Source organism: Hylaeus anthracinus, unplaced genomic scaffold (genome assembly GCF_026225885.1).
Source record: "Hylaeus anthracinus isolate JK02 unplaced genomic scaffold, UHH_iyHylAnth1.0_haploid 11997, whole genome shotgun sequence".
Lineage (NCBI taxonomy): Eukaryota > Metazoa > Arthropoda > Insecta > Hymenoptera > Colletidae > Hylaeus > Hylaeus anthracinus.
In genome coordinates this window covers 7036320-7054523 of record NW_026534344.1, presented here as the reverse complement: position 1 = coordinate 7054523, position 18204 = coordinate 7036320, and the positions used below count along the sequence as shown (strand labels likewise).

Below are 18204 nucleotides of genomic sequence, written 5' to 3'. Positions count from 1 at the left end.
ATGGTACATATACAATTTTGCAAACATAAATATTTAAAGGAAAATAATGCTGAACATTCTAAATTTTGCTCAAGTTTGGCTTCAGTAGACTATTTTCTACGTTTCGTTTTTACCATGATATTAGCAACAGGTTTATCGTTTATGTAATTCTTTCATTATTCAAAACGAAACAAAGCTCTTTAAGTATACAATGTAATAAATTATGCAATTTAAACAATATCATCATAAGATTGTCGCGTGTAAACATTTGAAATCGTGAAACCGGCACGTGTGTTGTTTGAGGTTAAGAATACTATATCAGCGGTAGAAAGTACGAACGTATTTATATCAATATTGGTACTCACGTCTATAACAGCATCCGAAATTAAGATGTTACTCGATAATACTTGACACTATCACTGACAACACACAACATTTATCACACAATTAGAAGAAAACTGCGCATAACACAGAAACGTCAAATGCAACAAGTGATGAACAGAGCGCGGGAAACAGTTTAACCTGCTTTGCAAACTCTCCGACAGAGTACCATCGATTCGATAATATCGATTTACATGAAATTGTAAATCAATCGATAGTGCACTCGAATGCAGCGAAGCGCGGTGCGCTATTGTCAGCAGATTGTCAGTGTTTCGTGGATTTATTTAATTATACAAGTAATATTCATAGTGTAACTGTTTGAACCAGTCTTATTCACTTGTTTTCGGAGAATGTTTTGTTCTTTTTAATTCGAGTAAAAGTTAATAAAGATATTCTTTGTACTCCGAAAGCTACACTAAAGTAGAGAATTGGAAATAAAGTTAGAAATTATTGTTTCAAGATCAACCAAGACCGTAGATAAATACAAAATTATTTGTACCATTGAAATTACATATTAATTTCTAATATTTTAATTATTAGTTATTCATAATCACGAAGGACGATGTACAAGCTTTTCTTTAGCTTGTAAACGTTTAGAATGTATCAAAAATAATATAACAGTTAACAAAGAAATGTTAAATATAGAAATGAGCATAATTAAAACATTAGAGACTTATATTAATGACAGAGGGTGTCGTTAAAACAAATTTAGAAATCTGAAATTGTCCACAGTGTTTTCGTATGTAATACGAAAATAAAGTAAACGTGCTCCCTGAAACAATTCGTCTGTAGCTATTAAAGTAATTTGACCTCCAATGTTTTTGAAGGTATTCACTCGTTACGGTTTACGTGTTTCACTCGTACAAAGGGAGAATGGTTTTAGATGCTTCAACTCTCGTACTTTACCGTTGTATATTTAATTGCATAAACGCAGACACAAAGTCCAATTATTCTTTCTTTTTATAAATAAGACCTTATATACCTATAACACATTATGGAATGCATATTTTACCTCTGAATGAATTTATTCGAATTCAATTATTCCCTTCGTCGAGATTTGCTGAGCTATGCAAAATGTTTTAATCACTTCTCGTTTATGAAACGGTCCGAGTCCTTCACAGTCCCCACTGTTAATGACGACCTAATGCAATTTTGTTATTATTACGAAGAATCTCATTTTAACGTTTAAGACGAGTCCAATTCATTACTTTGTAATTCTTAATTAAATTTCTTAATTAAATTTATTGTTTCATTCAATGCGTGTAACATTTAGACATATTCTTCCAACGTAATTTCTAATTATCGTCTTCCTTTTAAGTTTGATTAAAAATTGCAATTTCGCCAGGCACACGCTTACCTTTCGAAACCTTTCATTAATCACTTCGAAGTTAACGGTACTTGGAACTTGCATACATCAAAGATGCTCGAAACTTCCTCGAGACTCACTTCAAAGCCGGAAATCCCCGTCATTCTCGTAACGCGATCGACAAAAAGCTATTCCATCCGAAGCGAAGAAATTTGTTTCGTCAATTTCGAAGCGAATTAAACCTTCGGTCAGGATTCGCCCCGTGGCTCTTATTTTTTTCCACGCAGACGACATAAAAGGGACGCGAGGGGTCCATTATTTCACTATAATACCGAGAGTCGCGCTCCACGTCGAGCAAACTGCGGTAGATATTGTCCACGAAGGGGGATAATAAAGCCATAAATCCAATTTTGTTGCTAGACTGTACGGAAAAGAAAGCCGGTAAGGATGGCCGGCGTCTCCGCGGTGAGAATACAACGAAGCGAAAATCGGTAAGAGGAACTCGAACGAAACCGGAAACGAAGCAAGAAAAATACAGAAGAAGGTAGTTTACGTTTGACTGCTCCGGGACAAACATGCGCGGTGACTAATCAATATCATCGGTCTTATCTGGGTCAATAGGTTATCGGGCATTTACTCTTTGATTCTCATCAGGATTTGTTTGTCCACTTCATTACCCTCTCTTCGTGCTTTCTTTCTTTGTGCTTGCCTTTCTTGTTCCTGCAAAGTGGACAAACGATGACTCGAACATAGATATCGATCCTCCTTGTCGCATTCACGATTATTTCAGTGGAGTAGACGTATTTTAAATTAGCATTGTTCGAAATGAAAGAGGATTCATAGAAGCGATGAAGACAATTTTTAATTTTAGTGAAATATGAATAATTTAGACGTTTGTTCCTGAAAGTTTTGGTCCTGATTAGGTTCAATCACTTCTCTGAATAGCAACATTTCCTTTAAATATAAACACACAATGCAATGCAGTTTCACAAATTTAAATATTTAAAGGAAAATAATTCGAAATCAATTTCTGTTTCCGGATAAGCTTATTAGTTTTGAAATATATAATTCTATAATCGAAATTCTAAACTTTCTTTCTCGAATAATCGACTAAATGTTGTCTAATTTGTATTAGTTACTCAACATTCTTGTGCAGATAAGAATTTTGCCCATCTGTGATATCTAAACGCGGACGATATAAATATTTCGTAAGTTCTAATTGAAAATTTTGAACTAAGATATGTGCGCGAGAAGCACCAACGTGGAACACATTACGAAACTCGCTGTTAACCGCCCTGGGATAGTAAGATTCATTTCAAAACTCGTTCAAAAGTAATCGTGCTTCGTCTAAGCGTATTTGATTAACCCAGAGTAACAGTACGTAAACCTACATCTGAACTTAAGAGATGTTCGCCAGTCTACTTTGTAGTTTAACGTGGAAAACTGTAAGTGTGCTCGGTGCACGGAGTCGGCAGTTAAATGTCGTGTGCATAATCTATTCGTTAAGTAGCGAATTTAGTTAAGTTTCGTAAGTTTCACTGCGCGTAAACATAACTATCTGGCGGGCGAGTGAGTTGGAAGCGGGAAATTTAGTCAAGCTGAAATAAAGCGATTGTATTCAGTGCAATGAACTACAGCCACGTTAACTTTTCGTGATTTCCAAGAGTAAAAGCATCTGAGCGTTTATTACGTGAATCTCGTTATACAAAATGGTTTATTATACACGTATAATTTTCAGCAGTCCAACGATTTTCCATCGTGGTGCGATACAGCGATGGAAACTTTGGCATTAATCCATTTAATCCTATTTCGTCTGATATCAACGATATACGAGGAGTAGCAAAGGATTAATTATGAGCCCTATTACGCCTGATGCTTTAAGTAAAGTAATACGAAGGCAAATTTTAACCTAATATTAGAGGCTTAATTATCAGTTAAGAGGCTTCGCTATCAGTTTGCGTGTCATTTTTTAATTACAATAGAATGTTAGAATTTTTTTAAGTTTTATACTTCACTCACAATCAGCAGAAATTATCATGTTCGATTTTTCCTTGGCCCCTTTTACTGGGAGTATTAGCTGTATTTGCTAAAGTACACGTTCATCTTTCTTATTGAATGCTCTCATATAACTTGAATGACCATTACTCTCTAATTGAAGTTCTCATTTATTTTTTCAACCTTCTCAGATTATACATTTGTTCTTGTCGTTGCGATTAAGAAAGTAATATAACATGAAGAATAAAACGTCTATAATGAATAAAAATAAAACGAAACATACACGTTTGAAATTGGTATTGTGTATTATTCAGATACAAGACAATATGCTTGCCTCTCGTTTACAAATATTTTATTAATCAGATATTCATTAATCCTCCCTGTTTGAATTAAACAAGTTGTCGGATTATTAAGGTGTAGCAATGTTTTTAATCCTCCGCATTTTTGCATGAAAAATTGATACTCTTTCCGGAATAATATCAACGGTCCTTTAGGGAAGTTAGCGTTATACGTACTGACAACCAAACATAAAAGAAAGTTCGAAATTGCTGTAAGGATGATACCATAATAAAGTCTGTTGAAATCCATTAATTAATTCTGCCTTCCATAGTTACGGAAACTTATTGAAGTAGCACGATTTCTGTACGTTCAGCTTCATTCTTGAATTTACGTGACCGCATCTCAGTCTCGGATAAGAATATTGCAAAAAGTTTCTCGAAAGCAACCATTTCGTAACAAAGTTTTTATTAATGTTTCAACGAACAACTCCTATTATTAAATTTAATATGAATATAAATAGTATAAACAGCCTCGTGAGAGAAACGTTAATTATCATACGTATCAGTAAAATGAAATTCTGGTTAGTATTCTCAACAGTAACATGGTGATCAATTATATTTTGATTTAAATTATTGAAATTTAAATGAGGAAACCCCTGTGACGTTATTATTGATATTACTTTATATCATCTCTCTTTTATTATAAACATGTTCTTTAATCCTTTTTGTGATTATATTACTCATATAATTTATATTAATAAATTATAGCTGTGATAAACTGGAAACGTATCTCGCACGGGCTTGTATACACTGTATTAATAGTAAATTTAAAATTGAGAATTGTAAGAGTAATTGTAAGAATTGTATTTAGAATTGTAATTTTTAAAAAACTTCGTTGCGCGAATGGAAACTTTGCCGGGGCTGTTTATTCATGGATCAATCACTGGTACGGACCGCCAACATCCGCGCGATTTTCAATCAACGTTTTCAATTACTAATGAGACCTTCAATCAGAGGGATTTACTCCTGTGAAATCGGCTTAAGAATGTCTGCATCGAAGTATCGATTATTTGCTGACAAGGGATTTCAATTGTTGGTATTAAATCTACCGTCAAATATTGAATTTTCGTGGCACATACGGCGACGAAAACATTCCATTAACAACTGGACAACGGATATGATCATCGGTATTGTTACCAATAGCTCGATCTTAACGTTTAGGCTATTAGATTTACGCTTTTTCACTTTCAGCTTTCTAATACAGAACAACCAAAATAATAACACGTTGATCTATTATTAGAATGTTTTTTAGGCGTACAAATTATTCGGTCACGACAACGTGGCGCTAATAATTTAGTATTTCTATGATTTCTGTTGAAAACTCATTTTCTTTGGTTACTTTCTTTAGTTTGTAGTCATTCTGGGAATATGTTTCATATCCACTGCCGCTTTTATATCGCTATTCATTTCTGTGTTTCTCCATAAAGTTCCTGCGTTGCATTCATTTGATCGAAAGTCAGGGAGATGCTTTATTTGCATGATTTCTACCTTATCCGTTTATTCAGATTTTTCTCATTACCGTTGGTACTCACGTATATTATTTGCTTTAGATTGATTCGATATCCGTCCAGGATATGTTTTTTGTCTTTTTACAATTAGATCCATATTAATCAAGATGAAATGTGTGGGCGTGTAGGTGTGCATGTTTCCATATATGTTAGCAAGAATTGAATACTCTTAGTAAAGAATGTTTTATAACCAATATCGTCAATATTAACATTATGTTGTGTAACCATTTGTTATATACTGTGGGCTTACAATAATCGACGAACATGCGTAATCTACAATTTTTAGGATACATCTGTTTTCTGATGTGGACCTAAAACATATGAAGCTAAAACATCGATTACAAATAGGGTGTTTCGTTTAAAGTCGATTAATTTAATATCTCACGAGGGGGTGAAGCTATCAAAGAAATATTTTTATAAAATTTCTTTGGTTCAAAAATTATATGCAGTAAATAATTTTATTGTGAGTTAAATGATGTGGGAGATGAAATAGGAAAATTAATTTTATTTATTATATCTTTCCCGCTGCTTAACTTACAAGAAAATTATTCACTCCATATAATGTCCTCTTTGTACCAAATAACTTCTGTGAAAACATTTTTTTGATAGATTCGTCTTTTCACGCGATATTCAACCAGTCCGCTTTAAACGAAACTGAACATTTCGAGTAAATATCAACGATATTTAAAATAGCAACGAATTGATTGATGTATCGACATTTTTACTCTTGTAGTTCGGTCGTTTGTACTGCCATAAATAAAACTTTAACCGAGTTGCGGTGCATATTATGCATGTCGCTATAGCGGTGCCATGAGAGTGCAAAGGGTTAATATGTTCTAAAACTTCGTCAGGATCGCCCACTATACCCGATATTTATGGTGTCACTATTCATGTTTTTTGCACTGGTATGCCACGACTTTTAAAAAATTCTAATACGCTTTATAATATCTCGGTACTGTATCATTGATTTTCCATGAGCTTCGTGATAGTACACCAGTAACGCTGAATGAGGTGGCTGATTTTCAATGGTCCACAACTACGCGAAATACCGCATTCTCTTAAGAGATTCGACATTAAGCCTGTATTCAAATTTCATCAGTCACGCAGCTATATTTCAGCCGTAATGTCTTCCAAAGTTCGTTCAGACGAAGTTTCGCTAAGTGAAGGAGTCGTTTTAGTTTCATTACGATTTGAATCAATTATAACGCGAGAAACTTAATGGAAAATGTATCGTATCCTAGAAATCATAAATACTTGTTGATATTTATTTTCGACGACGAAAGCTTGCTAGCGTTAATAATAAACCTGGTTTTCACACAGAATTATTTTTTAAAGCTGCCTTTAAAATAAAATCAAAGATGAAAATGGAAATTTGAAATTTGAATGATAGATGAATTTAACAAAACATAAGAAGGTAAACTAAAATAACGAAGTAAAAACAAATTTGATATGCATATTTGCACAAGAATAAATTTGAAAACGTCACGACATACACGTTATATCTAAATCTCAAAAAGAGCGAAGAAGTCACGGCCGTATTGTAATCCCTGTCAGTATTACAAACAAAAACATTGTCCAGTATTACTTATTTCTGTAAACAGAACGCGAAATTGTTCGAAAGGAATTTCATTTAAACAACAGTTTGTTTAGTACAGGAGATTTTTAATTCAGTAAAACAAAAATTCTTTTAAAGAAGAATATATAAATAAAAATACTATGTTACATTGTTATTTTTACCTATTAGTTATCACTTTAATTCTCGCGTACTATTTACGTCCCTTTGTCCCAAAGCAGAAATTGAAATTTGAATAATTCTCTTAATATGTGCAATATACATAAAATCTACCGACGTGTACGAACGTGTGTATCAGAGAAATATGCTTCAATTAGTGCCAGTCAGATTTATTAAAACTGAATATTTTGTCACAACATGGTTAAAAGCTGAAGTCCTATTTTAGATCGAATTGACGAATCGCCCGGTACAAAAGAGTCAAATGAAGCCTGTTAAACTCTACATGACTTTTAAACTACAATGCTGAATGCAAATTGACATACGCTGTCAAGCGATAACAGGAAACGTTAGTAGGCAATAAAACGGATGGAAATCAGAGTGTTTACATGTAGTGATGTAAATGAATCAATGCTATCGCTACCGTTACATACCAAGTTTGAAATGTTCATCAATGAGTTCATGGACTATACCAGATTATAATTTACAGAGTGGTATCGATAGTATCAAATCGATATCATTCCCATCACTATTCTACAGAGCTGTTCCACGATATAATCGTATCGATGAAAAGTTATCATGCAAACTGTTGCTTGTTTACAAATGCTTTCTTCTATAAAATCTTTTCCACTTACACGTTGCAGGAAGTGTTTAAAATTGACATCTTCATTAAACTGACAAGGAACGCATTCTTAATAATCTCATTAAGTTTCGTAAAGCATTAACATGATATTTTTCTTCGTATGTTTTGAAGCTTTTCATTAATGTTGAGTAATTTGAATCTGTTACAAATAATATTTTTCAAGAATCTATTAATTTGTTTATCTTTTAACCTGCGTAATTTTTAATCTTTTAACGACATCATCCCATTTCTGTCTACAGACTGGTTTGTTCGTCCAGTACCTTCCACATTTAAAATGTTTCAGAATTTTATCCGATTTTTTTTCTAATTCTGTCCCACTGTTCAAGCCTTCAAATACAACACTCTGAAACAAATGGAGTACGTGACCTGAATAACGGAAATAGAGTTTGTTGTTCACTTGATCGCGTATACTGTATTTTTTACAGAGAGGTAGATTCTATACCTTCTTTCAAACAATTCGATTTTCACCGTGGTGAAAAAAAAATCACTCAACGACGTGTAGGCTCTCGTTCGAAATAACACGTTGTCGAGAGTACAGCAATTGTACTTCTTGTAAAACGGTGCGTGTGGTACAAATCCGCTTGTCCGAGAGTTGTTTCAAATACAGCATGGTTGTGTACATGACATGGTTATGTTCCGAGAATAAGAGTAACATTATTCATGATATTCTGCGAGATTATCTGTATTCTATGAATAATTATTTCTAGGTATGGTTTCAAACGTAGGAAACGCTTCTGTTTCATTTGTAATGTCCGAAGATAATTAAAAATACATATTCCCTTGCGCGGAGCCTAACAAACAAACAAATGTGCACACATTTAAAATCTCAATAGAGCAAGATTACGTCTTGTGAAGTAATTTACATAAAAAATGTATAAGTTAATAAAATGGTTACTCCTCGTAACCTACATTGAACTTTGTGAAATATGTAGTCTACATTGCGCTATGTATGCGTTTTAATAACAATATTTTTTTAACACACGTAGCCAAAATTGTAACCATGAATTAAGCTGATGGTTGTTAATTTTTACCCGTGTTGTGTTTAATCAGATCGTTCCTCCCATTATTCGTTCCGACCGAAGTAAATTCCTGCGGATATCATTTATTTTTCAATTACTTAGGCGAAGCAATTTTCGTTCGTCGCAATTTTTCCCGACACTGCTTATCCAATTTTACACGGAGCGCTGTAGCTGAAAATTCTTGACATACATCCTTTTTTTCATTCACTTAAGTGAGTTATTAAAAAAAAAAAAATCATTTCGAAAGTGTATTTAGTATATTAAATATATTTAACTGGCCGAGATGTATTTTAGAAGTTACAAATATATGCTTTAAGCACTTTAATTAATTATGTTCAGGTAATTATTATATTGTCATATATAAAAAAATACATCCAAAATATATCTAAGAAAAATATTCTGATTCGAATAGTGACCCGAAAGCAAGTCTTCACGGTATATGGAAAAAGTTTCGCATATAATTTATATTTGAACGAACAAGGACCCGTTATTAGCTTGTACCAAAAACCTCGGCACGCTTTGTACGAACAGTGCTTCCAAGGTTCATTTTAAAATTACCGCAGCTGTAAATTAAGATCACCCCAAAGGAGTTGTCATGTTTCTAGTGGTGGAATATATGAATATTTTTTATAGCCACGGCAAATGAGGCGTTGCATTTACATGGCTCGGTGGCTCGATTATAAAATACGCTTCTTTGAAGTCCCTGCCCTAGAAGGTGTAATGCACGGAAATATACCGTGCTCAACTAAGCATACGCTCCGGTTCTACAGAGACGATAATTTACTATCATGGCTTATTGAGCCCTAATGGGAGTAAGAGTTATAATCTACTTTCGCACTGTGACTCTCTGCTATCACGGTTCACGCCGCTACGCAGCTCAACTTCCTTTCAATACGCCGGAAGCATTGTCAGGATTTGTATCGATAAGGGAAACCTACATTACACCACTGGATTAGTTCTGCATATCATTCTTACACGAGTATATATTTCATTGATGAATAATTGGCAGGTATTATGAGTAATTGGTCGAAAAACGATTTTATTTAATACATTTTACAGAATTTTACCTCGATTATAATATAGAGTAATATTCTGTTTTATACATACAATCAGTCCCATAAGTATTCGTACCCTCTATATTTATTGAAAAAAATTTGTCTAATTTAAATGAATGCTTCATGTTTCCAAATAAATTTGGAATATAGAGCAATATTAAAAACGTCAATATCACGATATGTCTGTACTATCAGCCTCTACGAAGTTGTCGTGTCCCTTTTCTGTTGGGAAATTCATGAAATATTGCATCATTTTTCGAACTGAAAGCATAGGACACCGAAGCTGCGATTTCTCTTACACGAGGAAAATCGACTACCACTATGATTCGTTGCGATGGAAGTAGATCGATATCTAATATTCGAATTGAAGTCAGAGTCGTAGATGATGGCACGTATTACAATAATGGTGGGTGCTGAACCTGACACAGCGAAGCTGTAATACAATGGTGCTGTCCAGTCGTAAGAGAATGATAGAACACAAATGCAATGGACCATGAAATGGTTAGTTAGTTTCTAACAACGGGGCGCGCGGCCGCAGATGGTCCAATCTGAACTTAAACGTACTTACACGGAGTACGACAGCTCTCAAGAGAAATTGAATGGCTGCAAGGACAGCTTGCTGGGACAAACAACGGGGAAGGTATTGTTACATAAATCCTCCTTTGAATGTGGATGCAGGACATTAACATATTTTCCGTAATTGTTCAATGATGTTTAAAACTCTTTTCAGCTCTTATCAGCTCTTTTGGAACTTCCTGCAGAATTTCTAACTACTGTCTTTTTTCAACTTGCCAAGCGATGAAAATTTATATAAATACTTCAGACAACTTAAAACATGTCTCTTTTACAGAAATTCTCGGAGTACCACAGTTGGGACTGTAATGGGATGGAAGACATATGGAGAGTCCGAGGTACGTGTAGTTTACGACAATGCAGTTATGAGAGAGTTATGCCTGCGACTTTTTCAAACTGGTTCAAGTTTCTACGATTTTCGAGGTACAACATTAACCGACCTCATAGCGGTAAGTACCCTGCTGTGCTTTTTTTTTTATATTCTCGTTTTTGCGCCATATTTGGAACGATTATTTTCATTCCTGAGGGTGAGTCTCTCACGAAAAATTTCTTTTCAAAGAGATTACATACAAAGGACTGGGGAATGTCTCTGTTATGTCACCCACGCCACTTTGAATACGGTGCATTGTAGCAGTCTGCTGTATCGCGACACCATTACGCCGTCCAAGTAAAACAAAAGATATCCCCTCAATTGTTCATTTCCATTTCGCTGCAGGACAGGTACATGAAATGAACAGTAGCTGCTAATAATACGTACAGATGAAATGCAAGGATTTAATCGTTTGTTCTTGTTTTTTCCATTACACTTTGTCGGAGCTTGATACACTTCGAACTGACGTAAATTTATTACACTTCTACAAAGTGCTCATGCAAATGTTATGTTTCCGTATTAGAAAAATTATTGACACTTTTAAACGACTTAGCAGAAGTTCTTTACCATTAAAATGACCGATAAAAATGTTCGTTTCCTACGATATTAGGAATCGATTGGTTTGAAAGGCTTACTTCTTGTTACGTTTCTTTAGATCGGTGAGCATGTTCAGGATCCAACTGCAAGCGTGCTTTCTTCAATCGCTTCGTTAAATGTAGCTTTTTCCTAAGCTTTCTAGCAGCCAGTCTAGTTCTTACGATTTGACTACATACCACATACTATAGGGTACATCTAGTTCACGCTTCAATTCATCTGAAATCAGATGTCCATTTAAAAGAAATATTCGCCCGGAAATTCGATCATGTCTAATTATACACTGTTTTCTATCGACCAGTTTATTTGCTTCAAACTTCCTACCCCTGCACGTTTTTGTAACTGCGTTGTCACGGTTGATTGATTAAATTGAACTTTTGATGCAATCGTTCGTATAAAAAAGCTTTTTGCAGCTAACGTGACGCAGTACATGTTTCACAGATCATCAATTCGATACTATTGTTCATTTTGCACTTCCTATCTTTCTAGCGTTTGGCCATTGTATTACACGATACTGCATTCAAACGCGAATTTGATTTAGTTTGTGGAGTAGTACAGCTTTGTTGCGACACCCGATTGTGGGCGTTGAATACCTAGCCAACAATCAGAAAGCAATATTCTCTCAATAGTCATCTGTAAATTTTAGATTAAATTTTCATATTTGCTATTTTACCTATAACGCGTTATGCAAGTTTCTAAATTATTATATTTTCTACTAAAAAGGACCAAAATTACGGTCGAACGCGTTATACTTAATATTAAGCTCGCATACATTAAAATGAATCTTCATAACTCATGTTAACTGATAACATTTAAAATACGCGATGCAAAGAACATTAACAGTTGCGTTTATTAATAATAGATGAAATCTAATCGTAAATTTCACTTGTCGCGCTGATGCGAATGTCGTCCGAAAACCACGGAGTTATATGGTATTATAATCAGCGTAGAAAAGAGTACAGTTTGAAACACATTTTAAAAGCACGTGAAATACGTTTATCGTATAAATATACTCCTCTCCGTCGTTACGGCGCGACGGTGTCGTTCAACTCCCGGCAAATTTTCCAAAAAATTTGCACTTCAACGAAAGTTTAATACAGTTGAAACGAAGTTTATACCCTGGCTGGGGGGGGGGTGACGCTATTGTCGATGTAAAAGATACAGTTTACTTGAGGAGGATAGGTTGTTCGCAAACAATAAAAAGCACCCGTTAACCACTCGTTTACAGGCCGACGCAATTGTTGGGGCTGTTTCCCTACATCACGAGGGCCAACACGAGGATAAGCCCTAGTCTTTCCGCGAGGTGTACACCCGCATGTAAATTCCCGCATTATTCTGGACTATACGTGTATTCAGGGCCGTGACAAGGTAGGTGTACGTGCTTTTGGATTTTATCTAGCGACCCTTAAATGTAACAAAAATTCGCTGCTGCTTTTGGGGTGAAATATTATAATAATGATGGAAATGAGCAAGAGCTTCTGAGTGAAATTGAAAGGCTCGAACAGAAAATCAATAAATGTGTTACTTGATACAGAGGTTTAAATACTTTTTTAGTATAAGGTATGAGCGCATTGTATCCACATGGTGAAATCACACATGAAATATTTGTGATCATGTCAGTTATAGTAGCTTCATGTGAAGAAGTGTGAATCTAATCAAACTTATCTCACGTGCTGAAAGCTATTTTCCAGTTTAGTAATATTGCCAATAGAAAATGGTAAGAAATATTAATTTTTGATAATATTATGAGAAATTTCGTTCTTATTGAAGCAAGTATATTTATTTAAAATGTTGTAAAAGTAATCAAACCATTCTGCATTTTAATGTGAATATTAACGAACGAGTAGTATTAACAAAATGACTCTAAATATGGGCAGAGCGTAAATGTTTGATTTAGCATTATATTTGAAAATGTATCATTTGGAGACCATGAGAGCAAAATCTGAGCAAAAGGGCTCCGTAGTCCATCGTTGTCTCGGACTATAAGGTCCCTAAGCACGGCCCTGCGTATAAGTATACATTCTTGTACTGTCTTTCCCTTCTTTATTATTCTACGCGACGTTTCCGAATGGGAACAGTGCTTTCGTCAATTTCCTTTTCGTATCTCATCACTAACACGTAAGCCACGTGCGTAACCCTCATCATTTCAGTGGATCGGAAGGGAGGGTAAAAATGTGCACGAATGTCTCCTAGGGTTATTTGCGGTGATCCACCGTGTCTGGTCACCCTCACCTCCAGAACTCACCCTTTGGATAGCCCTTTTGTTTCTGAACGAAAACGGCACAGTTGGCGATACAATGAACACCCGTGTACTTTTAGTATTTCTTAAAAATATCATTCTGTATACAAATGTTGTGTATACCAATGTATTAGTAATCTAACCTCTTCTATACCATTTAATCTGGGGCTACGTGTGCCATAGGCAGGTATAAAGTCCTTTGAGAGACACAGATCAGGAAGAAAATATATAGGTGAACTTTACCTGTGTTCGAAGCTTCATCAAAATCGGCGTGTAACAGATGGGCGATGTTCCTTGTTAGTTTAACGAGTATTAATACCTCATCGATCTTGTTTCTACATAGACGTCTTATGATGCATTTGAATTCTCACTTCAGGCCTTTGCCACGACCACAATCAATAGATCCGCACTTTGGTTGATCAGTGAGGCCATAATAGTTTCACACTTTGCCCCTTTGGCACGGTCATTATAGTTTCACACTTCGTCTCTTCGGGACGATACTAAGTTTCGGACTTTGAATTGTATTCATTCATCAACCACGGCACTCCTTTGTAGCGGTCCTGTAATTAATTACAGTCCAGTTAGGTGTTGCGTATTATTTATATACAATTATAGAGCCGTGTTTTAAATAGGATCAAACAGAAATTAGCTAGAGAACAAATCGTAAGAATTTCTTTTTTTGTCGTGACATTGAAAATAATATAACATATTTGTTAATGTGTATAAAATATTATTACATAAAATATTCTACAATTAGAGATATAATTTTAAATTATATTAACCCCTTGACATACAAATACAACGGAACTTGATGCGTCCAAAAAATACTATTTAATTTCGCTCAACTGAGCAATGGTGTGCTGCGACTGAAAATTAAAGAATTTCTGCAGATTAAAGAAATTGCTTTCGACCGACGAGGAAAATTTTGCCGAAATAATGCAGGAACTGTGGGATTTAAATTCATTAGCGAAAAATATTTGGCCCGCCGCAGCGCGCAGTAGATTACCAAGGGACGAGTTATGAATTAGTACTACGTGTTATAAATTATTTCGTGGCTTTAAGACGGTTACTTCTGCCTGAGCGATCTGTAGTCGCGATTAATCGTTGCTGGCCGAAATATTTCATGGCATGTACCTCGATGGCGTTTTCCGATTTTCCGTAGGAACACGTAAGTGCACGTACCTTTCGGAGAGGAAGATGTTTCACGGTTCATTTGCTTGTACGTAACGCTCTTGGAGGAAATGAACGATCGTTTCGGCTGGCTGTGCTTGCAAATTCGTTCAATGAGAAAGGTGAGATATAGTCTGAGCATTTCATATTAACCCGAGAGACGTTTGTAATATAGTTTCATTCGTAGAAATGTGAAACGGAACTACGTACGTGTAAGAGTAGGATTCGGTAGACTTATAACGTAAAACTGCAAATATGAATAGAATGAGAACACTTGCAGTGTTAAGTTATAGATATGAATAGGATTCGTTACAGTTATGTCTACTTCAGAATGTTAAATGGTTTTTACTCGTGTATGGCTCGTAAAATATTGACTTCTATATTTTAAATGACTCGAGTAGTCTTAGTATTGTATCTAAAGACACTGCGCAATTTATCGCAGATTATTAGATTCACAAAGATGTAGTAGTAATAAAAATAGCTATTGAATTTGTCCTTTCGACATTTTTCAATCAGCGTGAATGTGTAAAATACGATACACGTGTAAATATCTTTTGAATTTATAGAACAGACTATTTCATTTCAGACTCTTCTTAGCTCGACTTTAGATATTTTCTAAAGTTCACATCCACGCAGGTGTGACTATAAAATGAAAGCTAATTACTGTGATTCTATATTTAATACTTCCAGTGATGAGTCGTGAAAGTAATTTTCATAAAAATCGATTAAAGCTGTGCAACTTTGATCGTCCATATAAAGCATTTTCAAATATGTCAAAATATTGAATAAAAATCGCCTATATTTTCGCGCGGATCGCAACGTATTTCAGTTCGAATAAAATCCCCGCTACATCGCCTGCAATCGTGTTTGATTCCGCGTGGAATGACCCATATGTTTGTGACTCCCGTTGAATAGGATTTGATTCATCTGTGGTTAGTAAAGCTTCATGCACCTAGCGAAACGCCACGAATATTAGCGGCGTAAGATTTATAGGAGTTGTTATGTTCGATTCTGGTAATTGTTACAGAGAGAACGGCAGAATGATTGCACGGATGGCAAGACGTGTGAAATCGTAACGCGACACGTGTTGACATGACGTGCTTGTCGTTTCGTTCACGTAGCAAGAGATCGGCCAGCTATTAACGGCTATGCGCGCTAAACGCATGCAAGTGATGGACACTGATTCAATATGCGATTGACGTGGATCGAATGATTCAGTGACAGTAAACCTTCCTACCGAAATTCCACGTCGATAATGCTTGTCCGCGGCTCGGGAATGAAAATTAAATTAAAAGCTAGCAGTTGGCCGGGCACAGCGCGGTATTAACCACTGATTACACGGAACACCGAGTTTACATAAAAACATTATTGCCGTGATTGAATTTCGATGGGAAGAATCGGAACAAATGCTGTTGTATTGTATGTATGATTTATCCTTGAATATCTCGTACTGAATATCTTGAACAGAGAATATTGAACATTGTGTGAAAAAATATCAGTTACGAAAACTTGTTCATACTTAAGCCTATCAGCTGCCAAGTTGATCAAATTTATGGAAAGATGTGTAGGTAAAGTTAACATTGTAGATACTGTCGTAACATCGTTTACTAAAACATAATTGAAGCTGAGCAAGTTATATAAAGTGAAATGTTTGTCAGATTTGGCTTTTGAGTGTTTTACTTATTCGCAAATCTTAAATATTAATTTTATTACACCACGACATGAATATGTAATACACGATATTAAAATAAATATTTTAGTGTTAGATAATTGAAAGTATAAATCGCCTCTTGCTTTACTCCACTATTAAAAGTAAAAGTTGCATAATGAATTTAAATATAGGATGTTGTACCATACATAAAATAGGTCATTTAATTAAATTGTTTTCAATTGTGATCAGACATGGATTGAGTTGCTCGTATTTCCGAAAATACTTTTATATTTTTCATAACAATAGGTGAAAAATCTTAAATTCCTTTCAGAAATATTTTCGAATAAACAATTACCGTTTTGCCGGTGAATAATTCATGCGTTCAACTTCATGCCGTACAATACGTACCAATTTGCTACACGTAGCACTCACGGAACGTATGCATGCGTGAAAGAATCAATATCCACAGACTGGTGGGTCTCGTATTCCGCAACGTGTCTATTGACATTAGTGATAAACGTAACGTGGAAAGCTTTGAACGAATTCGGTGAATCTCGTGGGAGTTCATGCCAGTTAGGCAGGCAATTTTCCCAGTCCTTTGCGCCACATTCGTGTTTCAGGAGCACTGCGAAAGGAAATGTGTTTTGGCAGAATTTCAGAGATTCCCCTTGCAGCTGCGGCCAGCCTCGCACTTTGTTATAATTTGAATCACGGATACAGTCCGTTGTCTTCTAACACCATACCTGGACAGATTTTACGTTCGTATGCGTTGATTGTAAAATCAGTTACATATTAAAGACACCTAGTGTAGTTCATTTTATTTACGTTTTGTTATTTTCCATATAATACATGTAACTTTTTGTTTGTACTAGATGCTTCAAACTCTCTGGCGGTTCGACCCTTAGTACCGAGTTATCTATCAATTATCTAATCAAATGAGGAATTCATAAAAATTTCTGTTTCTGTTGTTCCTTTTTGCTGAACGTATATTGTTTCTTGAAAAACCGAATGCCACGCTAGTTGTTATAGATCATTTTCTGAACTGATACGCGTTGGAGAAAATTGTTTAAACATTTCCTGCGACCAACGTTTCGAGTCCTGTGCTACAGGGTACACCTTGGCTCAACGTCGTTATGATTACGGAGAAAAGTCTAACCGGTTCCTGGAAATGTTTTCACAATAGCTATAGCACGCGGCATTACATCCTAGCTGCATTTCCATAGCTACAATTTCTCGTTCACCTTCCCTTCTCATTCGTCTCTACGTACAACCTCTTTCATCCGTATTTGGTATTCGTATTACATGTCGTGTGCGGTATATCCATAAGCGTAGAACTAGGAATCACGTTGGCTTACCTCGGTTTCCTTCGAGATACCACGGCTTACTCCGAGACCAATGCATATGCACACGGCGCATTGTTTCCCAGTATAAAATAACTTTCACAATTACGAACACAGAAATAAAAGGCATATTGCTACGAACGGGATATTAACCTCGCAGCTCCACATTTATAATCAGTTTTCTCTTTTTGTTACATCAGTTGACGAACCTGTCTGGTCAAATTATTTGCATTACTTAGAAAAATGTGAAAAGACAGTGTATTATTTTGTTACACTAGTTGAATTCATATTTGTTCCTTTTGTGTTCCTTGCTC

The 18204-nt window shown here is 35.4% G+C and overlaps 1 protein-coding gene across 2 annotated transcripts in view; it reads right to left on the bottom strand.

The window, feature by feature from the left end:
- LOC128889698 (protein timeless homolog) overlaps positions 1–481 on the bottom strand; it is a 187935-nt gene extending 187454 nt beyond the window's left edge. For both annotated transcript variants that reach the window (XM_054147553.1, XM_054147554.1), the window contains exon 1: positions 345–481. The gene's annotated coding sequence lies outside the window, so the exon portion shown is untranslated. The remainder of the gene's footprint in view (positions 1–344) is intronic.
- Positions 482–18204: the final 17723 nt, after the last annotated feature.